The sequence below is a fragment of the Eleutherodactylus coqui genome, chromosome 3, assembly GCF_035609145.1.
Source record: "Eleutherodactylus coqui strain aEleCoq1 chromosome 3, aEleCoq1.hap1, whole genome shotgun sequence".
Classification (NCBI taxonomy): Eukaryota; Metazoa; Chordata; class Amphibia; order Anura; family Eleutherodactylidae; genus Eleutherodactylus; species Eleutherodactylus coqui.
In genome coordinates this window covers 20562917-20584126 of record NC_089839.1, presented here as the reverse complement: position 1 = coordinate 20584126, position 21210 = coordinate 20562917, and the positions used below count along the sequence as shown (strand labels likewise).

The window sequence follows — 21210 nt, the reverse complement described above, 5'->3', positions numbered from 1 at the left end:
ACAATGTATATTACAAAGTGCATTTATATGGCCATACAGAAGTGCTTAACCCCACTTGCTTTCGCGGGCAACCCCTTTAATTAACTGATTTGACCCTACTTTGCTGGAATGCTGTCCGCTGTGCCACTGATCCATGTTCATTTCATTTTATAGCTTTTTGTAAATGGTATTTTCCTACATTGCTCCTGCATGGACTCCATTTGTTGCTATATGCATTTTCCCCCACCTCTGTCTCATCGTAGTTTGTCACATTTTGTTTTATCAAAAGAGAGCAATAAACCTCTACATCCCCCCCCCCTTTTCTCCCACCCCTACCATCTTGCCTGGCTTAGACACAACGATTATCGCTCAAAAGATGTCTTTTTAAGCGATAATCCTTGTGTGCATTTACAGGGCAAGGTGATTGCTCAAACGGCAGTTTGATTGACAGTTTTGAGCGATCACTTTGCGCTCCGAGCGGGGTATGCAGAAGACAAGTGGGCCGCTTGTCTTCTGCATCCAGCTGTTCTCTTTTCAGAGCGCTCAGCTGTCATACAGCTGAATGCTCTGAGTGGGGTATGCACAACACAGCTGGACCGTTGTATTCTTCATACCCCGACTGTTCATGTAGTGCTCAGCTGGTATATAGCTGTGCGTTCCATGAGGGGTATGCAGAACACAGCTGGACCACTGTATTCTTCATAGGAAAAAAGTAAATGTAGAGGAGAGCTTCTATCGTTAAAAATGAATTCTTTATTGATTAAAAGGCATACAGCTCACAGTTTTACACTGAATGCGTTTCAGCTGCAATAGCCTTTGTCAACAGCTATGAAATGCAACTTGCACACGACATTTATAGGAAAAATACAACCTGCTCATATTCTGAGGAACAAGATCCTAGAGCTTCCAATAGGACGACTATTCCAGAAAACGACGCAAGCGAAGTAGACACAAGAAGAAGAAGAAGATCCGTCCAGGAGAATCAAATAGAGGAGGAGAATATCATCTGCCTCCCACCAGATCTTAACACAGAATCAGATGAATGTACTCAGTAAAGGACCACATTTTGTTCCTCATATATCCTTGACCTCAAGAAATTTGTCCGGAATGGTGAAAAAGTAATTCATAAGTATTGATGATCTCCCCCACCTGATATAATAGCACGCTGAAAGACAACGATCAGCGACTCGTTAACCAAAACTGCATGATGTCCGTGCAGTTAGACACAATGATTCTCGATTTTTGAGCGAGAATCGTTGTGTCTAAACCAGTATTACTAGCCTTGCAAGGATGGGTCCAGCTGGTTAACTAATGTAATCTAACGAGCCACTGTGATAGACATGATGATTATTTATAAAATGTCTATCGATTTGTATAACCCAAATGTATTTTGCTGTTGTAATGACTCTAAGCTCTGAGGAGTTTAAAGGACACACACAATCTAATCATGCTATTTGCTAGACAATGGATGTCTGATCTAATGTTAGCTAAGTACATAGGGATTGCACAAGAGACCTCTAAGAGTTAAGGGCTATAGTGTTATGTGTATATCCTGTGTTCAATACTGAGTGTTTACCTAGGCCCCCTTCCACTCCCATCCTGAAGCTAGGTAAACAATGATTCATCACTACACGGAGCTGACTTCAGCTAGGACAAAAGTCCATACTGCATCAGCACTTGGAAGAGGGTGGGCAGAGAGGTGGGAGATTCTATATGATCCGACAAATGAGAATCTTATATGTTACTGATGTAATCTGTTGCACGCCCATTGAAGGGCGGTTGTCATGTGTTATAATAAAAGGCTTGAGCCTCTACACATTGTAGAGACTCTCCCGGTTTTAGACAAGCATTTGTGTCTGATTCTGGTCGACGAAGTGTGCACACGATATAATTCGGAAGCGACAAAATACCCCAAAAGCCTGCTGGAGAAATCATAATCCAGAACAGTGGAGTCCCTGGGTGCGCGAGTGGATCTGTGAGGTCACAGCCTGGAACGTACAGAGATCGGCAGATGGCACGCAGAACTCAGGGGCCCGAAAATCTACAGAACACGGTAAGATTGCTTTATGTAAATCTACCGATGTGAGCTGGGTTCTGACTGCTTTTCTGCCTGTTCCTGATCCAGACTGGACCTTCACTGAAAGACAGGTAATAACTCTAGTTCTGTCCACTCGGAAAATCACCATGTTACCTGTCTAGGGGTATTTTGTATGCTGTTGTGTCTGAGACGGTTAAAAATTGTTTATGCAAGACCAAGAGATAAATTCTGTGAGGGTTAATGTGTCGGGAGGGCGGACTCGGCTGTTTAAGTCTGAGGGAGCACGCCGAGAGACACTTTCTCCTAGGTAAAACTAGTGTGAGGTTAGGAAGATTTATGATACGTATACTTACCTTTATGATTGAGCGTGTTATGTTCTCATATGTGAAAAGGTATTTACGGGTGAATATAGCCGTGGTGTGACGGCTGGCTCCAGAAACTCTTGGTCATTGAAAATAATCGTCAGTCTCTGTGTATAGCTAAATGTCCTGTCTAGATTGTGTACGAGGAGTGCTCTTGGGGATTACTAGTATACGGTGGGTTGATATAAAGGTAGATGAGATATATACCTTGAGCCGTTGTGGGTATTCTCCAGTAATCCCGTCTGTTTGGTACTATAGAAAGAATGTGCAGTGTTTATTATCAGGGGGGAGGGCTGCTGATAAGAGTGAACTGAAAGCTTTTTCCAATTAACCCTTTCTGTTTACTTTGTCGTTCCCTGTGTTTTGTAGAATTAATGTGCATTGTAATCTGAGTGGGAAAGAGAGGTTATATGGGAAGGATTTGAAGAAAGCAGATTTTACAAGAGAAACACTACTGTGTCTTCGAATAGAATGAATAGAAACTTCGAATAGAATAGAGTTGAGCAAAGTGAGCAAGGACAAAGGTCATAGAGCTTGTGATTTGGTTGCTGAAGGTAAGGGAGCAGAGTTTACTGAACATGTAGAAATGTTATACAAAGAGAAGGACCAGGAAAAGTTGCAGAAAGAAATGTCAGGTCATGGACAGGTAAGATAGGTTGTAGAAAGTTTTCAGAAGATGAGCAGGAAGCCTAGCAGAAAGAAAGGTGTTTTTAGATTGCTAGGAGGAGGTATAACGTAATTAAGAGATTGAAGAGGGGAAAGCATGTAGTGGGGTATGTGTATTGCTAATGAACAATGTAATGCCTTTGTGTTGACTACAGCCCCTCCCTGTAATGGCGGCCGTGCTTGCAATGTTTACAATCCAACATAGTGTGACTCTGCAGTAAATGTAGTGAGGCCTGCCCCCACCCTGAAGTTACTTCCCCCCATGTGCTCACTTTCAGGGTGTGTGATGTTACTTCCGGTCCCTCCCCATCCGGGACAGGACCTGGCCCCGCCCCTTCTTCCGGCAGCCATTTTGCCTCACCTGGGAGATCTGTAGCCCCGCCCCTTTCTGCCTCTGGCGGCCATTTTGCTGCATTTGGGAGGCCTATATTCCCCAATGCCACTGTATCCAGTGCTAACCTCATGATTGTCTGAAGTAAGGTTTTGTTTGACCAGACTTTGTTACACTCCAAGATGTGGCCACTTTGGATGTGTGATAAGTTCAGGGAAACAAACCTTTGTGGAGATGCAGCTTGGGACATAGTAGATGACTAAGCTGGTTTATAGTGCATGGAAGATTGGAGTTGATGCATGGGGGGCAGAGACCAGGAATACATGACAGGGGACGCTCTCTCATGTTCCCAGGGGCTCTGTTTTCCACTGCCCGCTTCTCCAATGGATGCTCAGACAGATGATGTTACGGAAGGCTCCTACAGATGAAATAATTTCCCTATAGTCACCCAGCAAACTTTTTTTCATGCAATTTGGTGAAGTAATTTTACTTTTTATGTGAAGAAAGAGGGACTGAATTGCCCAGAGTAGGATGTTAATTCATCCGTATTCTTTAGTTTTTCTTTAAGTCTTTTGTATATTCTAGTGTCAGTTTACACTGAAGCTATAATTATATTCCGACAGGAGAGTAAAAGCTAAACGCTGGCCATACCCTGAAATACTATTACACTGGGTGACGTAAAATTTGACTTGTGTTGCGCCCCCTTGTGTTAAAAAATGCTAACTGCGACCTGAAAGGAAAAACATTTTTTTTGTAAGGAGATTTTCGCTCAGACTTCGCTGCATACAATGTCACCTTGACCTACAAAGTGCTTGTTTTTGTGCCTCTTGGTTTACTAGTTTGAACGCAATGACTCTTTTTTCATTGAGTATTCCGGTTCAAAAGGGGGGAGGCATAGGTGATCTGGGTCATAGATGATCTAGGTGTTGTAGATCAGCTATTGGGCCTTAAAAAAAAAAAAAAAAAAAAAAGATTTTGTGCTACAAGATTCTGAGCCATGTGAAATAGAACATCAGCACGATTATTTAGTACTAATTCGGTAAGAAACTGCAGGTATGCAAACAGTTATCAGAACCTCTGTTGATGATGTATATGTTGAGCTTTTTGCAGATGGTACCAGGGTGAGGATTGATGACTCCACATCGGATATGCAGTGGTCACACAACAAGATGTCCTAGAAGCAGAAGCTCTGCCTCCGCATGTCACAGTACAAGAAGCGGAATTAAAGGCCCTCACTGAGGCGAGTAGAGTGGCGAGAGGTAAGACGGCAACCATTTACACTGACTCCTGGTATGCATTTGGCATAGCTCATGATTACGGCCCAATATGGAAGGCCAGACAGTTTTTACCTTAGCAGGACAACCAATTGAGAATGGTGCAGCGGTACAGAGTCGCATGGAGGCCCTACTTCTACCTGACAAAGTTGAGAGTTCGCACCGATTCCTACACTGGAGAGGCGAGAGACGACACCCTCGCTGACAGCATAGCAAAGGCAGCGGCCCTCAAGCCGTGGAAGAAAGAAGAAAGATACTGACAGCATGAGTCAGTGGTAAAAAACTTTGGACATTGATAAAAATTTGGACTTTGATATGCTAAAAGACTTTTACAGTTACAAGCCAGCAAGGAAGAAAAGAATAAATGGACTAATATGGGAGCAGCAGAAACAGGACAGCGTGTGGTGAACGGTCAACAGCACTTGCCCACCACAGTTCCTGTATCCCATGATGGCCCAGCTGATGGACGGAAAGACCCACCTAGTAAAGCAGCACTGACGACGACGCTTGAAAGAGGTTGGGCGACTTCTGGGTTCTCTGTAGCTGCTGCATCATTTGTCCAGTTTAGCATGATCTATGCCATAGGTGAGTCAGGGCAGAAGTAAATTTGCCACATCACACTTGCCGGGACCACTCTACCCATTTCAGGGATTGCAAATTGACTACGTTCAGCTCCCACTTGTTGGGAAGTATGAATACGTGCTTGTTGTTGTTGATGTCTTTGCAGGTTGGAGGCCGACTCTGTTACCAAGGCAAACAAGTAGGTAACCGCAAAGAAGCTCATGAACGAGGTAAACTGTGAATATGGGGTACCAGAAGTGATTCAGAGTCAGACAGAGGTATAAACTTCGCAGGTGAATGTAACATGTCATGTCTGCTCTGGGTGTATCCCAGGCCTTTTACATACTCTACCATCTTTAGAGTAGTGGAAAGGTGGAGAGACGTAGTGGCACGCTAAAAAGTAAGATACTTAAAAATGACGCCACTTTGGAAAGGCTGTCATCCAATAGCCTTATACAGTGTTAGATATGAACCCAGGGGGGATTATACATTATCTCCCTACGAGATTGTTTGGGCTAGCCCCAAGGCTAGGTTGTTACTATCCTCAGTGGTTACAATTACAATCTGATGTGTTGACTGAGTATGTGATTTCCGTTGTTAAAGAACTAACCAAAGCCTATTCACAGGTGTTCTCTTCCAGACTCAGAGGCAGACACTGGGACACATATCTTGCAGCCTGGGGATTGGGTGTGCGTCAAGAAGTTCCCCAGGAAGCACCCTCCTGAGCCCCGATTTGATGGCCCCTACCAGGTGCTTCTGACTACTGCCACAGCTGTGAAACTAGCCGAAAGACTTACATGGATCCACGCTTCATACTGTAAGAAAGCTTCAGATCCGGGAGACCAGTCTTAAGTTGTGCCAAAGACATTACTCTGGTTAGGGCTAGTGAGAGAGGAGGGTAGCAACTGGAATCCTTAGTCGGAAGAATATGAGGGTGTGGTTACCTTCTAGTGTAACTCGTCCAATGCTCAAGTAGCCGCATATTCCTTCGACTATTATACTGTGGTCCCGTGTCTAGGCGCAAGATCCCACCGCAGGCCAGATTTATCTCAGTCCAGCTGGTTATATGACTTATATACCCGGGGAATACAATATGTTTGCGCCACTAATAACGTCTGGGGAGAAGACTGCCGTTATTGGGGATTAGTGGGATGGAACGCAGGAACAGACTGGTCCTATAAACCGCGAAGTGCCTTAAATAAGAAAGATAGGAGCGGGAAATCCCTAATTAGTCGTATAACCCTCCTTGAGAGTAATAAGGACAGCAGGTATTGGAAGGCTGAACTTAGTATGCTGCTTGGTTTTAATGCGGTTGTTACACTAACCATGGGAGATCCAAGCCCGGGGGACGGGGGAGACTTATAGTCTGGGGACATACCGGTACGGGAGGACAGATCCCTTAGGGAAGTTTAAAATAAGGGGTATGGTAGATGCAGCCGAATGGAAGCCTTCACTTAGTCCCGTGCCCATAATTAACCCCCTCCGCCGTAAGATAAAGACCTTGACGAACATGATGATCATAGCCGACCCTACCTTTTGTGGACACCTTGACAGTGGCAACTGGCTACTCTGACCAGAATCTCTGGTTGGAGTTGATGAGGTACAATGCTAACAGGAGCAACAAGTCTAACTGTTGCGTGTGCGGTAGTGCCCGACTACACTCGGGGATGGTCCCCCTAAATCTCCCTGTAGATGCTGAAGAGTGGTTTATTAGTCTCTTCACGAACATTTCCGCTAATTACACTGTCCGTGAGAAATGGAAGAAGGAATACTCTATAACTACTTAAGTGTTTTGCACCGGAGAGAGTATTACTGATTACCCTGGAAACTACACCTGCCAGGCAATTAGGCAGGGTAGAGGGAGATTTTTGGGGAACTCACCAATATTTCCCTTGTTTAAAAAAGATGAAGAGCCAGTTCCGATAATGCTAACCACATACGCTACCAAAGAAAAGGAGAAATGTACTAGTACTGTGCCTGCCCCGATCTCCTAAGATGGATTGTCAGTGGAATTCCCATTTGCCAAGGGATAGTGCAGAAGACCTTAGGTTTCGGCGAGGGCACACCCTGTGGGGTGTTAACTTGTACAGATAGAGGGTATGGATGCCCGGAAATGAGCCCAGGGAATCCATGGCCTCCCTCTGAGGTGAGGTAGGGATCCCCCCCTCCTAGGAGTAGGGACTTACGGGCAGTGGGAAAACCCTGACGCAAGGGTGAGGCGACCTGGACGTGTTCACCATTAGGACTATCTCCAGGAGGGACATTGGTGTGGGTAAAGATTAGGGAGTCCCACGCCGTGCGTACCTGTGCACGCTACTAGTATTGTAACATTATACTAGAGCGAGAAGAGAGACCCCTGGTGGTAGTTTTGATCTACACGTGTACATTGACATCATAGGATAGCCAAGGGGGGTACCTGACAAGTTTTAAAAATTAGAGACCAAGTTAAAACTAGAATCGAGTCCATTTTCCTGGTCATTATGGTAAATAAACGTTGATTGGATTAATTATGTTTATTATAATTAGCAGTGGTTTATAAATTATACTAGAGACGCCTTATAGGGACTAGTCGACCAATAGGACCTACCTCGACTATGACTTTTTTTAAAATAGAGTGACCTTAGATATGACTTTAGCTAAAAAGGGGAGTGTCTGTAAGATGATAGGGGAGACTTGTTGTACCTACATCCTAGACGACACGTGACCCGCGGGTAAAGGCGCACTTGCCATTAAGAAGCTGACCGCTCCAGTTAAAAAGAGCTAACTTTTGGGACCAGTACTCGCCATGGATGAGCGGGTGGTAAAGGATCCTGGCACAGACGGGCGTCGCTGTTGTATGTGAACTGATGGTTACCTTTTCTGTTCTAGTCTGCTGTGTTATCCCCTGTGTCAGAGAGACCTGTGAAACTGATGCTGGAAAAGCCGCCCCCACCATGAGTTTGCTGAATGCATCCCCAGAAGGAGTGGACAAGTCCTACACCCCCTTGAAGACTCTAAAACGAACCTTCAACGCGCTCCAGTTATAGGCTCATGCGCAGAAAACTGTGAAAATTAGATAGAGAATTAGAGGATAGACATTTTAAGGGGGGATTGTGATAGACCTGATGATTATTTATAAAATGTCTATCGATTTGTATAACCCAAATGTATTTTGCTGTTGTAATGACTCTAAGCTCTGAGGAGTTTAAAGGACACACACAATCTAATCATGCTATTTGCTAGACAATGGATGTCTGATCTAATGTTAGCTAAGTACATAGGGATTGCACAAGAGACCTCTAAGAGTTAAGGGCTATAGTGTTATGTGTATATCCTGTGTTCAATACTGAGTGTTTACCTAGGCCCCCTTCCACTCCCATCCTGAAGCTAGGTAAACAATGATTCATCACTACACGGAGCTGACTTCAGCTAGGACAAAAGTCCATACTGCATCAGCACTTGGAAGGGGGTGGGCAGAGAGGTGGGGGATTCTATATGATCCGACAAATGAGAATCTTATATGTTACTGATGTAATCTGTTGCACGCCCATTGAAGGGCGGTTGTCATGTGTTATAATAAAAGGCTTGAGCCTCTACACAATGTAGAGACTCTCCCGGTTTTAGACAAGCATTTGTGTCTGATTCTGGTCGACGAAGTGTGCACACGATATAATTCGGAAGCGACAAAATACCCCAAAAGCCTGCTGGAGAAATCATAATCCAGAACACCACTTCCAGCTACAGTTTCGTATCTTGATCTATAAATTGAATGTTACCCTGATTGGCACACGTGTGTCCTGAATCAAGTGTATTATGCAGTTAGACAGGGCAGGAGACAGGTAGACTCCACATTCACCCACACTCTGCACATTAACACCCTCATCTTTACACTCACCTACACCACCATCCTCACTACTAGCCTTAACCCCTTAGTGACCACCCTATAGTGTTTTTACGTCCTGCTGTTGCAGGACGTGTATGGAGGAAGGTAGCGCCGCTATCTCCCTCCATACAGCGCGGGCGTCAGCTGTTTATTACAGCTGACACCCGCGGGCAATAGCCGCGCTCGGCCGTTCGGGGCTATTAACCGTTTAAATGCCGCTGTCAATTCTGACAGCGGCATTTAAATCCCCCGAACGCTGTTTGGGGGTCCCGCACGCCCCCCCCTGCGGTGAGATCGAGGGGATCCGTGCAGGTGTCATGGCAGCCGGGGGCCTAATGAATGGCCCCAGGACTGCCTTAGCAGACTGCCTATCAAGCCATCCACACAGGGTGGCTTGATAGACTGCCTGTAAAAAAGCAGTATGACGTAATGCTATAGCATACTGCAGGAGCGATCAAAGCATCGCATGTTAAAGTCCCCCAGGGAGACTTCAAAGTAAAGTTAAAAAAAAAGATCAATAAAGTTTTTTAAATTGTAAAAAAAAAAAAAAAGTTATAAAAGTTTAAATCACCCTCCTTTTGCCATATCAATTACTAAAAAATCTAAATCATAAAATAAAAATATGTATTCAGTATCGCAGCATCTGTAAAAGTCCGATCTATCAAAGTAGTGCATTATTTTTCCTGCATGGTGAACGTCGTCCGAAAAAAAAAATAAAGAATGCCAGAAATACACTTTTTTAGTTACCCTGTCTTCCAGAAAAAATACAATAAAAAGCGATCAAAAAGTTGTATGTATTCCAAATTGATACTATCGGAAACTACAGGACATCCCGCAAAAATTGAGCCCTTGCTCAACTACGTCGACAGAAAAATAAAAAAGTTATTGCGCGCACAAAATGACCACAGCAAATAATTGAAAAAAATTAAATATCTTTAAAAAAAAATACAAGTACTACAGCAAAAAAAAACTATATAAGTTTGGTATCGTAGTAATCATACTGACTCATAGAATAAAAATATCAGGTCGTTTTTGTTGCAGTTTGTGCGCCGTAGAAACAGGACGCATCGAAAGATGGTGGAATGTCGTTTTTTTCCCCATTTCTCTCCGCTAAGAATTTTTAAAAAGTTTTTCAGTACATTATATGGTACAATAAATAGTGTCATTGAAAAATACAACTCGTCCCGCAAAAAACAAGCCCTTATACAGCGACGTCGATGGATAAGTAAAGGAGCTACGATTTTTTAAAAGTAGGAAAAAACAAAAATTGAAAAAAGCAAATAAGCCTGGTCACTAAGGGGTTAACATTTTTTTTCCAATGCCTAGCCCTAACAAACTAATCCACAGCAGCCACTCCCTGCTCTTCATGAACAAGAACAGCTCTTACACATTCCTCACCTTCCTCAAATGCCTCCATCCCCTCTCACTGCCAAGAACCACCACAGCCACCCCCACAAATACCCTAATCATCTGCTCACCATTGCTATTCTTCTACTTTTAGCGGCGGGAGACATCACCCCCAACTCGGGCCACCCCACACTGCTCCCGGCCAAAACCTCTCCCCAATCACACCAAAACACCACCCAAGCCCAACCATTAGCTCACATGCACACTCCCTGTCGCCTTCAAATGCACCCTTTAGAACTTCCAATCCACGTGCAACTAACTCCCAACCATCCACGACCTCTTCACTTCCAAATGTCTCAACCTGCTCGCCCTCACTGAAACATAGATACAGTTCGATTCTGCCGCTGCATTGCCCTTTGATGGCCTGCAGTACTTCCTCACCCCCCAGATGACAGGCAAGGTAGAGGAGTATGGGTTCTCCTCCCGCCAAATTGCACCTTCCCGCTCCCTCACCTTCTCATCATTTGAAGTCCATACCCTACAACGCTTCTCTCCACTGTGCCTGCGTGTCGTAGTCATCTGGTGCCTCCTATCTGTTCCTGGACTATTTCCTCATCTGGCTCCCCCACTTCCTATCCTGCGAACTCCTAACCCTTATCCTCAACAACTGCAACATCCCCACCAATGACCCCATCTCAACATCTGCCTCCCTGCTTTTAAAGGGGTTCTGACATCAAAAAAAAAAAATTGTACTCACCTTGCCTTGCCTGGCCTGGCCCGATCGCCAGGCATGTCCCCTCCAGCCGGCATCTTCTTCTGTGCCTTTAAAGCAGAGCAGGAGCGGTCAAAAAGACCGCTTCCTGCTCTGGTCCGTCCGTCAGGCACTTCCGAGGTCAACGGACGGACCGCCACAGCAAGCACGTCACAAGCAGTGCTTGCTGTGGGCGGCCCGTCCGTCCGGCTGAACTCCGGAGTGCTGCGCATGCGCAGTGGAGACGCGGCCCGTCCTGACTCCTGTCAGAGGGCACCTCTCCACTGCGCATGCGCGCGATCCCGGAGCGGCGCGGCTCGTGCAGACAGAAGAGGAGGAGCAGCGCCTGCCGGGAGATGACCCCCCGATGTCAACAACAACAGAAGACAAGGTAATTATTATCTTTTTATGCTTTAGCAGCCATTAAACCATGGGTTCCCTTGGTCCATTAGGCAGACCAGGGAACAATGGCTGCTAAAGCATAAAAACATTATTTGTGTCAGAACCCCTTTAATGCTCACCTCCTCCCTCTGCCTATCACAACTCTCAGACTCCCCCACTAACAGAGAGAACAACACACTTAACCTAGTTTTTGGGTGCTGTTTTGGGTGTGGTTTGTAATTGCCCCAGCAGTGATGGGGAACCCTAAGTAATTGTCACAGTAGTGATAATTACTGGGGGTCTCTATCACTACTGGGGAAATTATTGGTGGTCACTATTTGTGCTGAGGCAATCATTGGGGGTCACTATTTGTGCTGGGGCACTTATTGGGGGTCGCTATTACTGTTGGGGTAACTACTGGGGGTCACCATTACTGTTGGGGCAACTTGGGGGGGGGGGGGCAGAATTATTGCTGGGGCAACTGGGGGGGTCACTACTACTGCTGGGGCAATTATCATGTATGATACTGTCTGCCGAGCTGATGCATCTAACCTGATCCTGTGAGATACATCTGCTCAGCTGATGTACCACACAGGATCTGCTTAGATACAGCAGCTCAGCAGACATATCACCCATGATCAGCTTATATACAGCAGCTCAACAGATGTATCTAAGCCTATCCAGTGTGATACATCTGCTTTTCAGATATATCACACCGGATAGGCTTAAATATGTCTGCTATGCAGATGTATCACACTGGATAGGCTTAGATACATCTGCTGAGCTGCTGTATCTAAGCTGATCTGGTGTGATACTGCTGCTGTGCAGATATATCTATGCCTATCCGGTATAATACATCTGCACAGCAGGAGTATCGCTCCAGATCAGCTTAGATACATCTGCATATTGGACTAAAGATGTATCTAAGCCGACTGTATTTAGATGGAACGAATGTCGGGCAAACGATGCCCGATACTCGTCCCTGCAAATACCCGCTCACGTGCTTTTGTACAGGGGCAGGTATCCTTGCTTCACCTTTTGCGTTGGGTGACTTCCAGTAAAGTTTATAATGCACAGCACATTAGGATTGATTGGCAGTCAGAGACAGATGACACTAGGAACAAGTTAGGATCTGTTTATTAAAAAGTTTGGCAGAGTAGAAGGTGAAGGAAGGATCTCTCCTATATGTGTGCCGTTGCCCTGACAACTGGGAGACACTGGAGATCCCCCGTGTAAATATATGTGCGCCGGGTGGTGCTGGGACGAGGAGTGGTGACGTAGGAGATGGGCGGCTCTGATGGAGGCTGTGGCCACGCCCCCAGCAGCATCTGACGTCATGACACCGCCGGCCCAGGACGTGACTGAGAGCGAGGAGTGGGCGTTCCTAAACAGCAGAGGGAGGTGCTGGGAAGCTCGGGACACACCCTGCTGATGTGGCAATGCTGACAGTGAGTGTGATTTGCATGCTGCTGCATTGCCTTTTTGGGAAATTTGATCCAGCTGCAGTGGCCAACGTCTGACCCTATGGGAGGACAGGTACTATACCTGTAGGCTAATTTTATGTCACTGGTGATTGGTTTATGGGGTTTGTGAGTCACTATTTAACGGAGCTTTCTTTTTTTGCTTTTTTCCATTTTTGTTTTTTCCTACTCCCTTTTAAAAAATCGTAACTCCTTTATTTATCCATCGCCGTCGCTGTATGAGGGCTTGTTTTTTGCGGGACGAGTTGTATTTTTCAATGGCACTATTTATTGTACCATATAATGTACTGAAAAACTTTTTAAAAATTCTAAGCGGAGAGAAATGGAAAAAAAACGACATTCCACCATCTTTCGGTGCGTCCTGTTTTTACGGCGCACAAACTGCAACAAAAACGACCTGATATTTTAATTCTATGGGTCAGTACGATTACTACGATACCAAACTTATATAGCATTGTTTTTGCTGTAGTACTTGTATTTTTTTTTAAAGATATTAAATTTTTTTCAATTATTTTCTGCGATCATTTTGTGCGCGCGATAACTTTTTTATTTTTCCGTCGACGTAGTTGAGCAAGGGCTCATTTTTTTCGGGATGTCCTGTAGTTTCCGATAGTATTAATTTGGAATACATACGACTTTTTGGTCGCTTTTTATTGCGTTTTGTCTGGGAGACAGGGTAACTAAAAAAGTGTGTTTCTGGCGTTCGTTATTTTTTTTTTCGGACGACGTTCACCGTGCAGAAAAAATAATGCCCTACTTTGATAGATCGGACTTTTACGGATGCGGCGATACCAAATACATATTTTTATTTTATGATTTAGATTTTTTAATAATAGATATGGCAAAGGGGGGGGGGGGGTTGATTTAAACTTTTATAACTTTTTTTTTTTTTTTTTTTTTTTTTTACAATTTAAAAAACTTTATTGATTTTTTTTTTTAACTTTACTTTGAAGTCCCCCTGGGGGACTTTAACATGCGATGCTTTGATCGCTCCTGCAGTATGACGTAATGCAATAGCATTACGTCATACTGCTTTTTGACAGGCAGTCTATCAAGCCACCCTGTGTGGATGGCTTGATAGGCAGTCTGTTAAGGCAGCCCTGGGGCCATTCATTAGGCCCCCGGCTGCCATGACACCTGCACGGCTCCCCCGATCTCACCGCGGGGGGGCCGTGGGGCTGTTCGGGGGATTTAAATGCCGCTGTCATAATTGACAGCGGCATTTAAAGGGTTAATAGCCGCGATCGGCCAAGCGCGGCTATTGCCCACGGGTGTCAGCTGTAATAAACAGCTGATGCCCGCACTGTATGGAGGGAGATAGCGGCGCTACCTCCCTCCATACACATCCTGCAACAGCAGTATGTAGTTTCACGATAGCGCCGTCACTAAGGGGTTAAGGGCTGTATGTTATGGTATTTCACATATGGACTTGACAAAGACTGGACATCTACCAGGCGAAACGTTGTCTTTTATTATGCGAGATGGATTAAAAGTTGTGTTTTAAAAATACCTGAGAAGACTACCTGATTGATCCCCCTGATGCTGTTGATCTACTACTTCCCCAGGACCTGCTATATGTGCTATACATGCTGCAGGGCTCAGTGTGTAATGTGTCCTTCTCCAGGACCTGCTATATGTGCTATACATGCTGCAGGGCTCAGTGTGTAATGTGTCCTTCTCCAGGACCTGCTATTTGTGCTATACATGCTGCAGGGCTCAGTGTGTAATGTGTCCTTCTCCAGGACCTGCTATATGTGTTATACATGCTGCAGGGCTCAGTGTGTAATGTGTCCTTCTCCAGGACCTGCTATATGTGCTATACATGCTGCAGGGCTCAGTGTGTAATGTGTCCTTCTCCAGGACCTGCTATATGTGCTATACATGCTGCAGGGCTCAGTGTGTAATGTGTCCTCCAGGAGCTGCTATATGTGTTATACATGCTGCAGGGCTCAGTATGTAATGTGTCCTTCCCCAGGACCTGCTATATGTGCTATACATGCTGCAGGGCTCAGTGTGTAATGTGTCCTTCTCCGGGACCTGCTATATGTGTTATACATGCTGCAGGGCTCAGTGTGTAATGTGTCCTTCTCCAGGACCTGCTATATGTGCTATACATGCTGCAGGGCTCAGTATGTAATGTGTCCTTCTCCAGGACTTGCTATATGTGCTATACATGCTGCAGGGCTCAGTGTGTAATGTGTCCTTCTCCAGGACCTGCTATATGTGCTATACATGCTGCAGGGCTCAGTGTGTAATGTGTCCTTCTCCGGGACCTGCTATATGTGCTATACATGCTGCAGGGCCCAGTGTGTAATGTGTCCTTCTCCAGGACCTGCTATATGGGCTATACATGCTGCAGGGCTCAGTATGTAATGTGTCCTTCTCCAGGACCTGCTATATGTGCTATACATGCTGCAGGGCTCAGTGTGTAATGTGTCCTTCTCCGGGACCTGCTATATGTGCTATACATGCTGCAGGGCTCAGTGTATAATGTGTCCTTCTCCAGGACCTGCTATATGTGTTATACATGCTGCAGGGTTCAGTGTATAATATGTCCTTCTCCAGGACCTGCTATATGTGCTATACATGCTGCAGGGCTCAGTGTATAATATGTCCTTCTCCAGGACCTGCTATATGTGCTATACATGCTGCAGGGTTCAGTGTGTAATGTGTCCCTCTCCAGGACCTGCCATATGTGTTATACATGCTGCAGGGCTCAGTGTGTAATGTGTCCTTCTCCAGGACCTGCTATATGTGCTATACATGCTGCAGGGCTCAGCGTGTAATGTGTTCTCCGGGACCTGCTATATGTGCTATACATGCTGCAGGGTTCAGTGTGTAATGTGTCCTTCTCCAGGACCTGCTATATGTGCTATACATGCTGCAGGGCTCAGTGTGTAATGTGTCCTTCTCCAGGACCTGCTATATGTGCTATACATGCTGCAGGGCTCAGTGTGTAATGTGTCCTTCTCCGGGACCTGCTATATGTGCTATACATGCTGCAGGGCTCAGTGTGTAATGTGTCCTTCTCCAGGACCTGCTATATGTGCTATACATGCTGCAGGGTTCAGTGTGTAATGTGTCCTTCTCCAGGACCTGCTATATGTGCTATACATGCTGCAGGGCTCAGTGTGTAATATGTCCTTCTCCAGGACCTGCTATATATGCTGTACATGCTGCAGGGCTCAGTGTGTAATATGTCCTTCTCCAGGACCTGCTATATGTGCTATACATGCTACAGGGCTCAGCAGGTCTGGAATGTTTATAGTGAAGAACCCTTAAACCCTAAGGCTGCATGTTCACGAGCGGAGCAGGAGCCGGCAAACGGATAGGCTGACCGCAGAGAATCACGGCAATTTGCAGCATGCTGCGAACTGCCGGCCGCGAGCGGAGAATCGCTATGATTCTCCGCTTGTGAATAGGGGGGCTGCGCTTTCCATAGCAACGGCTACATTATTGCTGTAGGGAACGCAGTGCACATTCGCCAGTGGACAGGAGCCCTAACTGTCCTAACTGCTTCCCCTCTGTGTGAGGAGCATGTCACCACTCCAGCAGGGAAAGGGTTACAGATGGTAACTTACAGGAGCGCTCTCCATAGTATGTATTTTGGTGGGCTGACCACAGCCGGTAGCCATACAGAGCATCTGTAGCTGAGCTTCTGCCCCCCTGCCCATAAGTCTGTAGCTCCACCCCTATAATATATATATATATATACTAGCTTACCTGTCGCACTTTCCTGCGAAGACAGACAGACATACATTCATTCGTTTTTATATATCTAGATAACAACCAATCACAGCGCAGCTTTCATGTTACCTCAGCGGTATAATATATAACAACCAATCACAGCGCAGCTTTCATGTTACCTCAGCGGTATAATATATAACAACCAATCACAGTGCAGCTTTCATGTTACCTCAGTGGTATAATATATAACAACTAGAGATGAGCGAACGTACTCGGATAAGCACTACTCGTCCGAGTAATGTGCTTTATCCGAGTATCTCTCCGCTCGTCCTGAAAGATTCGGGGCACTCCTCTGCTGACAGGTGAGTCGCAGCGGGGAGCGGGGCAGAGCGGGCGGGAGAGAAGGAGAGAAAGATCTCCCCTCGGTTCCTCCCCGCTCTCCCCTGCAGCTCCCCGCTCCGCAGCGCGTCCCGAATCTTTCAGGACGAGCAGAGAGGTACTCGGATAAAGCACATTACTCGGACGAGTAGTGCTTATTCGAGTACGTTCGCTCATCTCTAATAACAACCAATCACAGCGCAGCTTTCATGTTACCTTAGCAGTATAAAATATAACACCCAATCACAGCGCAGCTTTCATGTTACCTCAGCAGTAAGAGAAATAACAACCAATCACAGCGCAACTTTTATTCTGCCTCAGCAATATAAAAAATAGCAACCAATCACGGCGCAGCTTTCATGTTACCTCTGCGATATTATATATAGCAACCAATCACAGCGCAGCTTTCATTTTACCTCAGCGGTATAATATATATCCAGCAATTGTCTTGTGATATGTTCGGCGGATGCATCATTTTGTAGTTGAACACGCATCCCGTTGCTCGTAATGCCTTTTGCTTTTGTGCTTGAGATGGAAATCAAACAATCTTTGTCTGGGGGGCATAACTGTCGACGACGCTCGTACGCGCGCCACCTATCGTAGGATAGATGTACTATGCCAGTAATCTTCCCAGGAGTGCACTCAACAACTTCCCAAAGTTTCATGGCGATTGGATGAATGGTGTAGTAGCGCATAAAGGACAAACAGACAGACAGTCATTTATATATATCAGGAAGTGAGAGAATTAGATTCCGTACGTAAAATTTGGACGCTAATTCTTTGGCGCATAGAATCGAATAATCGAGTTGGGACCCATTAGCTTTTCCTATTTATGACATAATTAATGCTCGGGCCAAATTTCACGTTTCTATTACATTGGGAAGCGAGAGAATTCGATTCCGTACGTAAAATTTGGACGCTAATTCTTTGGCGCATAGAATTGAATAATCAAGTTGGGACCAATTAGCGTTTCCTATTTATGACATATTCAATGCCTGTGTCAAATTTCACGTTTCCATGACATTGGGAAGCGAGAAAATTAGATTCCGTACGTAAAATTTGGACGCTAATTCTTTGGCGCTTACAATTGAATAATCGAGTTGGGACCCATTAGCTTTTCCTATTTATGACAATCAATGCTCGTGCCAAATTTCATGTTTCTACGACATCGGGAAGTGAGAGAATTAGTTGCAGTGATGGAAATCAAACGATCTACTTGGGGGGGGCGCGTAACTGTCGTCGACGCTCGCGCACGCGCCATTTATCATAGAATATTTGTACTATGCCTATAATCTTCCCAGGAGTGTACTCAACAACTTCCCAAAGTTTCATGGCGATCGGATGAATGGTGTAGTAGCGCATAAAGGACAAACAGACACACAGACAGACACGCAGACATACATTCAATTTTATATATATATATATATATATATATATATATATATATATATATATATATATATATATATATATATATATATATATATATATGCGCCATGTGATTATATATGTATTTACACCCTATATTACATAAGTGCGGCGCTCTGGAATTAACCCTTTCCAGTCCACTGTCTAACGTCTAAAGACGTTCTGATTGAAGGCTGTACAGCTTCCGATGTCAGAAGACGTCCGGCAGGGTATTCTTACTGTATATTACTGGCCGCTCTGTTTTTGGGGGCCTCTCCAGCATGTCCCATACTGCAGTACTGGCTCTAGCTAGCAGGTGGCGCCATTGTATAATGGCAGAAAGAGAAAACTCTCTAGAAAACCCTGAATCCAAAATGGGATTGCAAAGGGTTAATGGCGCTATAAGATAAGCCAGGGGTCCCCAACTCCAGTCCTCACGGACTGCCAACAGGTCATATTTTCAGGATATCTTATAGTAAGAACACCTGTGGCAATGTGTGAGGCAGCGACAATAATTAGATCACCTGAGCAACACTGAGGAAATCTTGAAAACATGACCTGTTGGGGGTCCCTGAGGACTGGAGTTGGGGAACACTGAGATAAGCGATAATCTGCGTCCTGATCCGCAGACAGAAACTGCACCTCCTGCCACCCAACAAGTGCTGTATGCACTGAGCTGATCATGTGACCCTCCTCCCAGCCATGTGAGCACATAGTAAGGCTGGCTTCACATAGGAGATAAGATCGTTCGAGGCCAGAGTGGGGAAAATAGCAGATTTATGAAAGCGATTAGCGATGTTTTCACTGATGTTGCGAGAATAAAATATCGCGGCGCGCTCTATCTATCTGTGATGTTAGATTTGTTTTATCTTTTATCGCCTGTGTTTCCCTATGGAGCTTCCCTTTTTATCGTGTCGCAATGCGGAAACTTGCGTTGTGATGTTGTTTTAACCCCTTCAGGACATGGCCCTTTTTTTCCATTTTCGTTTTTTCCTCCTCTTTTTAAATGATTGGAATTCTTAAATTTTTTTTTGTAAACAATGTTTTTATTGAATTTTTAAAAGTTATTCAATAAGGCCGCCTGCAGACGAGCGGAAATCCCGCCGCGGGATTTCCCGCGGGATTTCCGCCGCTGAAAGTCTGCATAGGAGTGCATTACAATACGCACTCCTATGCAGACGGCCGCGGTTTGGCCGCGCGAAATCTCGCGCGGCAAACAAACCGTGGCATGTTCTAATTTTCTGCGGGGCACGCACTCACCTGGCCGCCGGCTCCGGTCTGCGCATGCGCCGGCTGCGCGGCAGCCGGCACATCAAAGAGCCGGGGCCGCCAGGCGCGGGTGAGTACGCGCTCGTCCCTGCAGGCTCTGGGGTCGGATCGCGCGGCGAGATTTCTCGCTGCCGGATCCGACCCGCTCGTCTGCAGGCGGCCTATAGAAGATAAAACCAGACTGAGGGCGGACACCCACTGGCGTTTTTTCTCTATTGTGCTGCGAGAGCAAGTGAAAACAATCGCCTCGCAGCGCGAGAAAAAAGCCGGGATGACGCCGGGATATCGCCAGTCTTTTCAATGGGGCCAGTGGCAGCAGCGCTAGCCCCATTGAAGAGAGAGGGAGAATACCGCGGACTTCTGCCACAGTGGTTTGTGGCAAACCCTGCAGTGTGATTTTCATGGGAAGGGTTTGAAATAAAAGCCCTTCCCTGAAAATCATCATTAAGTGCTAAAAAAAATTACTCACCTCTCGGCCGCTCAGCCGCGTCCTCCGGCTGGCTCCCCTGCACTGCTATCCAGAACTTTCAGCAGGCGGGGATTTAAAAATGCCCGCCTCCTGAAAGGGCTGTGCTGATTGGCTGAGCGCTCAACCAATTACAGCTAGTGCTTAGCTAATCATGAATGAATGAAGATATGTCATTTTTTGTTTATTTTCTGCCGCCATCTTCTGACCGCCATAAACTTTCTTTCTCAGTTGACATAGTTATATGAAGGCTGATTTTCTGCAGGATGTCCTGTAGTTTGTGTTGGTTCAGTCTTTGAATACATACGACTTTTTGATTGCTTTTTATTGCATTGTTTTTTTAGAGATCGGGCGGCCAAAACACATTTCTGGCATTCACCGTGCGGGATAAATAATGTGTTACTTTGATAGATCGGACGTTTACAGGCACAGCAATGAGAAATATGTATTTTTCTTTATAGTAAATATGGCAAAAGGGTTTTTATTTTTTAAAGTTTGCTTTTTAAAATTTTTTTAATAATTGGTAAAACTTTATTAACTTTATTTTTACTTTTTATTGTAGTTCCCATGGGGGACAACAACATAAGGGGTTAACAGTGGAAAGTCCTATTGACTTACGCAATAAAAAAAATCAATTAAAAACGATTCTCAAAAAATGCGTTGCTGATGCCCTAAAAATCCCTTAAACAAAATCGCGATCGCCAGTGTGGGGCTAGCCTAAGTACGATGTCCGGCTCCTGTAATGTGCGCCGTGTAGCTAATGCTGCGTGTCTGCAATGAGCGGGGGTCTGTACTAGGGTCCTATGAGATGAGGGGCCCCAAGATACGTGTAACCCCCAACTCAGTCCCCCACACAGTAATAATCCCCCCTACATAGTAATGGCTCCTCTGTACCCACAAAGTAATAAGCATTATTTGTGCACCTGACAAGGTGATAGCGACTCCTCTGTGCCTCCCCTAAGTAACAGCG

At 45.4% G+C, this 21210-nt stretch overlaps 1 protein-coding gene across 3 annotated transcripts in view; it reads left to right on the top strand.

The window, feature by feature from the left end:
• Positions 1–12979: 12979 nt before the first annotated feature.
• The window catches only part of LOC136620472 (zinc finger protein 585A-like), a 51439-nt gene continuing 43208 nt past the window's right edge, over positions 12980–21210 (top strand). For all 3 annotated transcript variants that reach the window (XM_066595260.1, XM_066595261.1, XM_066595259.1), the window contains exon 1: positions 12980–13088. The gene's annotated coding sequence lies outside the window, so the exon portion shown is untranslated. The remainder of the gene's footprint in view (positions 13089–21210) is intronic.